Raw genomic sequence first — 12,181 nt, 5'->3', positions numbered from 1 at the left:
CTCATGAGTCACAGAACATGAGGATTGTATAAAACCTGACAGAGAGAAATCATTCTGCAAAAATATTCTTGTTTTTCTCAGAGTTCTCGAGAAATGACGCGACCGCAGCACGAGCACCGACTTCCTGTTTTTGTCCTCCACGTCTCCCGTCATTCACATAAAACTTTGTCTGTTTAAACCGTGTGGCCTCTGCAGATCAACTCGATTGATCGCCGTACGATTGGAAGCTGCACACTTGATGACCTGTGTGTGTGTTTATGACGTCACTCTCCCTGCTGTTTGTCATGAAAACACAAAGCAAACAGACGTTTGTCGCTCCAGTGTGGAAACAGGTATCGCTATCGTTTGATTGGCTCCAAGTTTGTGACATCACTACATTTGGAGAATATGTAAATAAACATGAGAAAAAAAACACGTCAGTCTTATTTTTCAGCTTCAGTAAAACCGACCAATTTGTCTCTCTTGTCCATGTTTCAACAAGTTCCACATTTAGAGGGTCACACACACACACACACACACACACACACACACACACACACACACACACACACACACACACACACACACACACACACACACACACACACACACACACACACACACACACACACACACACACACACACACACACACACACACACACACACACGGGCGTACAGTGATCATCCATCAGCAGCTTCCTCCTGCTGACAGGCCGCTCTGACAGGTGATGACAACAAACAAATGACACACAAAGAGCTGCTGCGTCGCTCTGGAATGCTTCTGGGACGTTTCAGGGGGACGAATGAGAGACGGGCTGAAGGATGAAGGACGGAGGGAAAGGAGAGGGACGCATGTCTCTGTTGAAAGAAAAGACTCAAGTTCACCCACCGGTCCCCCATCTGTCCAGCTGTCATAACCTTTGTTACTCTAAAAAAACAAAGAACCACAGCTGGAGTAAAATGAGGAAAATGAAAATGTGCATTTTGATTACACGCGAAGGTTTCTGCCCTGACGAGCAAAAACAGATTTAGGATATTGCGCAGGTAAAGAAGGTTGGTCCTGACTTCAAACACGAGCCAACGTCAGGTTTGATAAAGCAGAAATGTGTGTGTGTGTGTGTGTGTGTGTGTGTGTACCCGGGGGATCTAAAGGACAGGAAACAGAAAAGTGGAGACCTCTGCTCGTCCCCTCGGGGAGCCGAAGATATTGAAAGAAGAAAAACCCCGAGGCATTCCTCTGATTCGGAGGGTTAAAGTTTGACCCTCTCCGAGAGAAACACGGAGACGTTTGTAAGTGAAAACACAAGTCTGAACCTGCAGACAAATCAGACGAGCTGCTCCGAACTTCACCTCCGAGTCAGGAGCCGGCTTCATACAGACCTGATCATGATCTCACTCTGAACCATTTACACGGAATGACACGTGATCCGAGAGCATCAACTTCAATAAAAAAACAAACTAGCATGGTTTTAAAAGTAGCATTCCCTCAGTGCTCCGTCTGCACCAGGCCCCTCCCCCTCTGTGCTCCCTCTAAAGCCACGCCCCCTCCCCCCTCTGTGCTCCCTCTATAGCCATGCCCCTCCCCCTCTGTGCTCCCTCTAAAGCCACGCCCCTCCCCTCTCTGTGCTCCCTCTAAAGCCACGCCCCCTCCTCCCTCTGTGCTCCCTCTAAAGCCACGCCCCCTCTGTGCTCCCTCTAAAGCCACGCCCCCTCCCCCCTCTGTGCTCCCTCTATAGCCATGCCCCTCCCCCCTCTGTGCTCCCTCTAAAGCCACGCCCCCTCCTCCCTCTGTGCTCCCTCTAAAGCCACGCCCCCAAAATCTGGAGGAAATGAACCTTGACTTTAATAAATGCTTTGTCCTGATTTGAAAAACTCTGACGGATGACTTTCCCTCAAACAATAATCAATAAGCGTTTCTCTTTAACTCTCTCAGCTGTCTGTCTCTGGTTCACACACACACACACACACACACACACACACACACACACACACACACACACCTCTGCAGGATTTATGGATTAGTGGCGGCCTCCCAGGTCAGCCTCCCTAAACGCCCTGTCCAGCCATCAATCAGACGACTGCTACCATGACAACCTGCAGCCACACTGAGGGGACATGAACTGAAGCTATTTATATCTAAGATCATGACTGAAGTCTGAGTCAGCTGGTTCAATAAATGTTTTCAAATATTTACCTCGAAGGATAAAGTTTGAATGTGTGGAGTGCGTACTGATGTGTGTGTACGTCTCAGGAATGCAGGTGTGTGTGTGTGTGTGTGTGTGTGTGTGTGTGTGTGTGAGTGTGTGTGTGAGAGTGTGTCTGGCCCCTGGCTGGTTTAATAATTGTACACATTCCTTGGTGGCACCACATTCCCGGTGCCCCAGGTAACCATGGAGACAAGATGGAGGCACACAACAAAGGACAGAGGGAAGGAGGCAGGGATTAAGGAGGGAGGAAAGAAGGAGGGAGAGAGAGAGAGAGAGAGAGAGAGTCACTGGCAAAGAAAGGTCAACATTTTGGTCTTTATTTCTTTATCAGAGGACAAATGTCTCATGTCTCATTTCTGTCCAATTAAAAACATCAAACTCACTTTTGTAATTTTCTCTGCAGATAAAATCTTCTGTTTCTCTCCTGGGAACGTTTTCTTCATCGACACACACGAGACTCGTAACGCGGCTGACCTGACTTTTCACTCAAACGTTCCTTTGAGACTTTAAATAATTACTAAAAATCATCTCTGAGGAAAAAAAAAAAGAAGAAGAAGAAATAAAGATGTGATGACTGGAATCAGAATCTGGACCGGCATCAAAATCTAATCAACTGTTTCACGGTTCAACAGCGAGCCGGCCTCGGCGGGCCGACTGTTATCAGATCTGAGACATAAATCCATTCAAGGTAAACAAACAGAAACTCCACAGATGTTCCTGAGGGAGGAGTGTGTGTGTGTGTGTGTGTGTGTGTGTGTGTGTGTGTCCCCAAATCTCCTCATGGAAATCGTGGCAGACGGGCAGATTATTCTGGCGTCTGAAGAGTCGGAGAAAAGGCGGGAAGGGCTGAGAAGACGCTCGCCTTCTGTTAGTATAGCGTGACTGAGCTCAGCCGTCGTCGCCTCTCTGTACGTTCATATTGATCTGTGACGGCCTGATATTGGCGTGAATTCAGCGTTTTTAGCGCAGCACGGTAGGAGCTCCACACACACACACACACAGTCAGACGTGCACACACACACAGCTGTGCTCCCCTCTCTTACAGAGGGAGGATCACCTCGTCCCGCCATGACGCCTCACTGAAGGCCGAACGCCACGGGGGGAGCTAAATATCATGGCGTGAAAATGTCTGCATCATGTCACCGACAGCTTGTGGGTGTAAAATGTTAAAAAAAAAAAAAAAAAAAATTAAAGGGTCTTCCTGAGAATCCCTGACAGCTTTAACGTGTGACTGTCGGATCAGGAGAGGAGTGAGAGGAAGCGCTCTAATCTGTCTCGTACGGCGGTGCCAGGCGGAGGAGCAGCTGTTCTCCTCACACGAACACGCCGCTCACTGACTGAACGAGGACAACTCCTAAATAATTCCTTCTTCTTCTTTTTTTTTCTCTCTCGAGGGACACGGCAACTGCTGCGTGCGTCGGTGTGTGTCAGAGCTTGGACGGCCTCCAGAGAGCGAGGGGTCATTCCTCGAATTCCAAGTCAATCTGAGCGTCTTCCCCCCCTCGTCTCCTAATCCTCCCTGAACATGTATTCATACCTCGCTTCCTCTCCCGCCCCCGCTGTCAGACGCACGTCCAAAAAAGGTCTCGTGAAAATGTTTCTGTGACGCCGACGTTCGAACGGGCTGCTGTAGCTCGAAGGTTTCCCGTCATTTAAAGTGTTGCATGAAGCAGCAGCAGAACATCTGTCGGTGCCTCGGTGTTGTCTGAACCGAGCGGACGTCTCGCTCGCTCCGCAGGGGAGCGGGAATGTCCCGTCTTCTCACACAAAAATTCCACGACAGGATTCCCGACGAGTAAAAAGACCTTCAGCGCGGCTCTCGGATTTCAGCGGCAGCACTTTCGCACAGTTTCATGTTTCGTCTCTTTAAAATGTGTCCTGGTGAATTATCGGCGCTGAGAGAGACACGCCGTGGGGTTTTAGCGGGCTGATTTTATGCTTCCGAGAAAGCGTGAAGGCTGGACTTGTGTTTCAAAGACGGAGGGGGAAAAATCCTGCAGCCAAACGAACGAGCACAAAGTGATGAACGGTGTGAACGAGTTTAAAATGTTTCCATCAGTTATCAACCATTCATCCTTCACCTTAGTTGCCGAGGAAACACAACGTCAAACGCCGCTGCGTTAAGAAGCGTGAGCCGGCGTCCTGTCGCTGTATGAGCTGCTGTTATAAAGATGTAAATGATGGCCTGATTGACAGGTGGGCGGGATCATAGAGAGGTCGACTTTGATGTCACCATGGACTGCTCTCGCCAGATTTTGATGAGCAGCGGGATTAGATTTTGTATTTTTACTCTCGGTTGACTGATTACATTTCGCTCGTGTTATTTACGTTTGTCGATGTTTTTTTTTATATCGTTTAGTTTTTACAGTGGATTTGAAGAAAGCTTCGAATAAACTTGCTGCAAAAAAAGCAGAAAAAGTCTGAAAAAAAAAAAATCTGCTGTGTCGTTAGCTTGTCAGGCTAACGTTAGCTTGTCAGGCTAACGTTAGCTTGTCAGGCTAACGACAGCATTTCCAGCAAGGAGCTGAAAGGAGCGGTGCGAGCAGAGATGATCCTGGTCTGAGGGGGGTTTTAGTTCCTCAGCCCGAGGGTGGAGACATCTCACATTTAAAGCAGCTAATCTCACTGTTAGCTCAAGGCTAGCCGGCCTGTAATCCTCCTGCAGGTTTCTTTGTCTCCATGGATGCTGAGACTTTAGATAAGAGTGACATAAACAGAGACCTGCACATTATCTACAGGCCTGTAAATAAAAAAAACAATCCTCTTAAAGGAAAGCTAATAACAGGCTGCATGTCCTCCATATTCAAACCACACAGCTGGCGTTTTCCTGCCCAGAGGCTACAGATGTTCAGCTTCACACCTTCAACATGCATGTATACATCCAAACAGAGCACGGGCCCCGACACGCTCAGCCCACTGATCTCAGACTTTTCTACAAACAGCCCAGAAATGTAAAGATTACAGGCCGTCACGCCGGCGTGCACGGAGTTAAAGCTTGGGCATGTATACGCTCTCTGACAAGTCAGGGCAGGAAGTAAGTACGCTGGGATAAAGAGTTCCAAGGGATTGTCACAATGTCGGAAACACCGGCTTACTCCTGGAAAAACGGGGAGATACAAAAAACTGACTTCTTGGAAAGGTGTCGTCAGGATTTCCTCTCAGACTCGCCGTCGATCTCATTGTGGTTTATAAAAAGTTGTTTGTTTTTTTTAAATCTCATGACCAATGGTGTTTTTTTTTTTCTACACTCTTGACATGATACGTGCTGACAGGAAATGTTGGACTCCAGACTCTTCGACCCTTGAAGGATCAGAGCACCAGCCGAGCCGAGAGGGGAAGACGATGAGACGAGCGGGCGAGATAGCGAGGAAATAAGAGCCGACTTGAAGAAGATAGGAGGAGGAGGAAAGATAAAACGCCATCATGGAAACACTGACTGAGGCTTCTTCTCAGAGACGGGACAGAAGGAGGGGGGGGGGGGCAGTGGAAGAAAGGGAGCTACAGTCTCTCAGACGATTAGTTTCATGCGTCCGTCAGTTTTTCCTGTCAGTTATTTTCACATTTAGATTTTGAGTAATCCTGATGCGTTTAAGTTCCCAAATTAACTTTTTTTTTTTTTTTTTAAGTCACATTAAATGGGGGCCATTTTGTTCCTTTATGTGCACTGTAGGTAAGCCACAGCAGCGTCTCCCTGCAGGCACAGCGAAGGGAACATCGACCCACGCCGCACTTTTCGAAGGAGCTCATTTCACTTCAACAAAAAAAGAAAAAAACAAACTTTATCTAATAATCTACTTTATTTATAGAGACGCGACTTTAACACACGTTTGCACAAGTCGTTACACTTGGAAGTTTCAGATAAGTCAACAAACGTTTCAGCATGGAAGCGAATGACCGAGGAAGACGAAATCTTGAATCTTGAAATCGTAATTTGAACTGAATCCAAAAGAACTTCAGATAAAAGTGTGTGTGTGTGTGTGTGTGTGTGTGTGTGTGTGTGTGTGTGTGTGTGTGTGTGTGTGTGTGTGTGTGTGTGTGTGTGCGCACGTCTTCTTCTATCTTGCTGCGTCTCAGACCTTGACACTGAGGACAGTTTTGAAAAGCGATGACAGATTGTCCGGTCATGCTTCAGAGTCAAATTCCTTCAAGTCTGAACACACAAGGTCAATAAAAGCTGACGAGGAATCTTTAAACTCAGAACTCAAACTTTTCTCTGCAGTTATTCCTCTTCTCTCTTTCTGGATCTTTCTCACCTCATGTAAGTACTTGCTGCTGGGTTTTTCATCCTGCACTACGAGCCAAAGTGTAAAGTTCACGTTTGAATGACATTAAAGAAAGTCTGAGCTCAGACACACAAAACAGTTCAACCAACAAATTGCATCTAAAGTTTGGATTTAGTCACGTCGAGTGCAGGCATGTAGAGCCAGATAAACTGTTCGCACGTGTGCAACCTGAAACACTTCACAGGTAAGCCTGGTTCTGTCACATGATTAAAGTGTTTAAACCTGATTAATCACTCAATTTAAATACTTGATCCAGATTAATCATAAATATAATCACATGTTTGAAACATCATTATTTTGTGATTAAGAAAAAAAAACATTTAGGCTTTTATTTTGAAATTTTGCACCGTCTTAAGCCAAGAGTAATCTACTTGCTGTAAAATCTGAACCGTGCTTTTATTTTGAAATAAATTAGGGCCCCTTCCTGTCTGTAGATAGAAGGTTAGGGGAGCCTGAAGGGACAAAAAAAAAAAAAGCATCGTGATTAACTCGTTAGTGCGGACGGCCTTAAAAACACATTTTTAACTTGACAGCAGATTTTCAAGCTTTAATACGATTCTCTATCGACTCCTGTAAAGTTACCATGGCAACAACAAAACAACTCAGAGACAGCCAGCGTTTGATAATCTCTTGCTTTGTAAACACCTGCACACGTCGGACACTGAACAAGGGGAAATACCGAAATGAAGAGTCCGGACAAAAATCTCCCAAAGAGAGAGCGACCCGCTCGTTCCCAAGGGTTTTTTTTTTTTTTTAAATGATAAGATAACGCTTCCTCTCTCCCTGGAAACGTCACCTGCAGGAGAAACAGAAAGCTGAAAGTGTTTCAGAGTGTCTGAAGTCAGAGAGGGGAGGAATGATAAAAAGGTGATTCAGAGAGGGAGGACAGCAGCAGGCTGAAGGGAGGCTTCCTCTCCTGTGACCTTGACTTTTCTCCACGTTCCCCGACTCCCTGCTCCTCCTCCTCCTTCTCTTATTGAAACAGACAGCTGGGCTGGTACAGTAATGAGTGCAGAACAAGGCGAGGAGGAGGAGGAGGAGGAGGAGTTAATGAAGAGAGTGACGGAGGAGCAGAGATGTTAGTGAGACGTCCATCATGCTGACGGTTACATCCCCACTGTGTGTCACAGTGAGCTGAGGGGCTCCAGCTGCTTGTTGTTCATCACTCTCTAATAAACACATCCTCTCCCTCCGTCCCTCCATCCGTCCCTCCGTCCGTCCCTCCGTCCTCGTCTCGCCCTCGCTGCCCGTCGTCCGTGACTCGTTTCTTTGGTTTGAGAGGAAGTGGAGCGCAGCGTGAGGAGGTTTTAAACGTGGACTTTGGTCCGTGGAGCGCGTCACAGTCGCTACCAGTCTCTGAACTCTGACTAAGCCTCATTAACACACACACACACACACACACACACACACACACACACACACACACACACACACACACACACACACACACACACACACACACACACACACACACACACACACACACACACACACACACACACACACACACACACACACACACTTCCTACTCCCATTCACTGTTTTATGACTTAACTATGGGAAAACACTCGCTTGTGTTTGCTCGTCTCCCTCCCTCCACTCCTCCGAAGCCGGGCGATCGAGAGCTCAGCTCGCCCCTCACATCGTCCAACGTTCACGTCGTCCCAGTCGGCGCTCCACATGGAGTCACAGCGACGTTCAGATCGAAGGCGTCACGTGGGGCGTAAAATATCGCCGCTTGATAAAACACACGCTGTATGATGATTGTCGTGAAAACTAATGTTTCAATAATTTATATTTTTTTATAACCTCTGTTTTGTAAAGAAGACAAATGAGGGAAACACGGAGGTCAAATCTGCTTCTTTTAAAAACGTCCGTGAACAACAAGCAGGAAAAGTTTCCTCTTGAATCAGCTAAAAATAAAAAACTGAATTTGCCTGTTTTCTTTTTAAAGTTAAAGTCTCGTATCAAAGTAAAGAAGACGTTTGAACCTGACAGCAGAAAATCAAACCTCTTAAAGGTGAGAGATTCTGAGGCGTTGGATCTGAGCTCGGCCCTTCGCTGCACGTCTCCCCCCATCGTTCTCTCTGAGCGATACAGAGAAATACGGTTAGCGGCGTTAGCGATGATGCACCCTGCGTCTGATCTCAAAGTGAACAAGAGCGCATTTCTAAGTTTAGATGAACTTAAACTAGGTGACCTTTCCTCCCCTCCTGAGTTTCATCCGACAGAGACGAAAAGAGAAGAAAGTCAAACAATGTGCTGTTGACCCGCTTTAAACCAATATTTACCGTCCCATTAACGGGAGTGAACCTCTCCTCCCTCCTCCTCCTCCTCCTCCTCCTTCCTCACACTGCCCGGAACCCTTTGTGCACCTCTACTTCTTCTCCACACTTTATCGTACGTGTGTGTGTTAGTGTGTGTGTGTGTGTGTGTGTGTTAGTGTGTGTGTGTGTGTGTGTGTGTATCTTTCATCTTTCATTCACAGAAAAGAGAAATGTGGATAAGCAGAATACGGGGAGAGATAACTGATCGGCTTTCATTGCAAACCCTTTTTCCTGCAACTTTGGAAAGAAAAGAAGAAGAAGAAGAAACCTCACACACAAGTCCAGAAGGCCCACCACACGTAGCCCCCCCCCCCCCCCCCCCCCACCATGTCCACCCGTCTCCATGACAACAGTCTGTAGACAACAGCCGCTGAATGACCGACACTGCTCCGTTACTTTGAACTTTTTAAAGAGCAAAGAGGATGTGGGAACATGACACGATGTGTAGGCGGAGTATCGGAAATTTGGAAAAGAGCGACGAGGCACAAAAAAGGTGGCGCACCCCCCCCCCCCACACACACACACACACGCATTTTGTAGGATGTATCTGAAATTCAAGCGTAAGACCTGCGTCAGTGTACGGCGGACGTCTTCCTCCAGTGGCGGTTTGACAGTAAACACAGTGTCAGAGTTAAATCCAGCCCGTCTGACCTCAGCTCCTCCCGGACTCTAAATGAGCTCATTGTACGTTAGCTGGCCAACATTAGCATCAGGCTATTCTTAGCGCGGCTCGGCAGAACAGGAAGAAGAAAACCGGCTCAGAGTCTGCGGCGTCCTTCAGCGAGGACGAGTCTGGCACACAAAGTGTTTTTCTGTCTGCGTTTTGTCTACAGAGGAAGCTGCCCACGCTGCAGCTGGATGACTGTCAAACAAAAACATTCTTAGACAACGGCAGCTCTTCCATCGGGTCCAAGCCGTGCCAGCGTTACACCTTTACACTTCTCTGAAAGGCGCCGGCGACGTCACAGGCGCTCTTTTCAACAGCATCCTGTGGACCGTGGCTCACGCCCACGTCCTCCTCGCTCCGTGTCCACACAAAGTAGGACAAGCAAAAAACCATCACAAATATAAAACTTTAGATCTCAAACTATTTTTTGGGGCTAAAACGAATCTTGATGTTTGGAAGGGAAAAAAATCTGACCCCGATACATCAGCTGATATCTGTCTGAGATCTGTAGAGAGACGTAGAAAAGATTCAAAGTAACCGAGCGTCGACACAGAGTGATGGTGCTTGTTGTGACCTATATAGCGCCCTCTGCTGGTGACAGAGAACTGCTAATGAAACTCAGATTAACAGGTGATTAAATGTAGCAATGTCGTCGCATGTGAGAGATAAAATTAGCTGATACAGATAGTCACAGCCGATATTATCAACTGTATGATTAATCACTCAGGCTCTATGAAACAAACAGTGTTGGTCATACAGCGTCCATGATGGTCATACAGCGTCCATGTTGGTCATACAGCGTCCATGATGGTCATACAGCGTCCATGATGGTCATAAAGTATCCATGATGGTCATACAGCATCCATGATTGTCATACAGCGTCCATGATGGTCATACAGCGTCCATGGTCATACAGTGTCCATGATGGTCATACAGCGTCCATGATGGTCATACAGCATCCATGACTGTCATACAGCGTCCACGTTGGTCATACAGCCTCCATGATGGTCATACAGCGTCCATGATGGTCATACAGCGTCCATGATGGTCATACAGCGTCCATGATGGTCATACAGCGTCCATGATGGTCATACAACGTCCATGTTGGTCATACAGCGTCCATGACGGTCATACAGCGTCCATGATGGTCATACAGCGTCCATGATGGTCATACAACGTCCATGTTGGTCATACAGCGTCCATGATGGTCATACAGCGTCCATGATGGTCATACAACGTCCATGATGGTCATACAGCGTCCATGATGGTCATACAGCGTCCATGATGGTCATACAGCATCCATGATGGTCATACAGCCTCCATGATGGTCATACAGCGTCCATGATTGTCATACAGCGTCCATGTTGGTCATACAGCGTCCATGATGGTCATACAGCGTCCATGTTGGTCATACAGCATCCATGATGGTCATACAGCGTCCATGACGGTCATACAGCGTCCATGTTGGTCATACAGCGTCCATGATGGTCATAAAGCATCCATGATGGTCATACAGCATCCATGATGGTCATACAGCGTCCATGACGGTCATACAGCGTCCATGTTGGTCATACAGCGTCCATGATGGTCATAAAGCGTCCATGATGGTCATACAGTGTCCATGTTGGTCATACAGCGTCCATGTTGGTCATACAGCGTCCATGTTGGTCATACAGCGTCCATGTTGGTCATACAGCGTCCATGTTGGTCATACAGTGTCCATGTTGGTCATACAGCGTCCATGATGGTCATACAGTGTCCATGTTGGTCATACAGCGTCCATGTTGGTCATACAGCGTCCATGTTGGTCATACAGCGTCCATGATGGTCATACAGCCTCCATGATGGTCATACAGCCTCCATGATGGTCATACAGCGTCCATGATGGTCATACAGTGTCCATGTTGGTCATACAGCGTCCATGATGGTCATACAGTGTCCATGTTGGTCATACAGCGTCCATGATGGTCATACAGTGTCCATGATGGTCATACAGCGTCCATGATGGTCATACAGCATCCATGACTGTCATACAGCGTACCACGCTTTATTCTTAGTGCACAAGAGCTTCACCAGTCTTTTATTTCCTGCCCTGAATGAACCACGATGACACAGACGGTTATGTTTTTTATCTGTTGCTCCGGCTCGTTGATTCGGAAAACAAAAACATCTGCTGAAATTTCACAACAACAATCCAAACTTCTCTGAGTGGACTGCCACCGAAGTGGGCTGCAGGGAAACTAAAGGTTGGTCTCGTACGGTCTTGCCTTCGGAGAATGTAAAAACACATCGTACAGACCTTGAGCGAGTCGAAAACATCCCTTAAACTAAACTATGTCCTTAAATAGAGATTAAAACTTCTCCAGGTGGACGTCTGTCTGACGGCGAGGGAGAAAAAGCAGCATGAAGAATATTTTCAAAATAAAACGTGCATCCTGTTTGAGGCTGATTAACTCATTTAATGCGGCTTTTAATTAACTTCCTATTAAATCTAATCCCCCCAATGTCTGAAGGATCCAAGTCTCTTCACGACCAACTGTTTCCTCCATGTTTGTTCTCTCTGAATGGATCAACACTCTCACTGACACAATGGTGTGATAAAAGGCCCCATTGAGAGCTACTCTGAGTGTTAAATCATTGGGAGGGCTCAGGACCGTCGCTGCATCAAAAGGAGGCCGTGAGCGCGAGCAAACACGACAGCGGACAAAAGGGCCCG

The 12,181-nt window shown here is 47.1% G+C and overlaps 1 protein-coding gene across 1 annotated transcript in view; it reads left to right on the top strand.

The window, feature by feature from the left end:
* tmem81 (transmembrane protein 81) overlaps nt 1-12,181 on the top strand; it is a 90,418-nt gene that overhangs the window by 9,803 nt on the left and 68,434 nt on the right. The window lies entirely within an intron of this gene.

The sequence above is a fragment of the Symphodus melops genome, assembly GCF_947650265.1.
Source record: "Symphodus melops genome assembly, chromosome: 13".
Classification (NCBI taxonomy): domain Eukaryota; kingdom Metazoa; phylum Chordata; class Actinopteri; order Labriformes; family Labridae; genus Symphodus; species Symphodus melops.
This window is presented reverse-complemented; position numbering and strand designations above follow the sequence as displayed.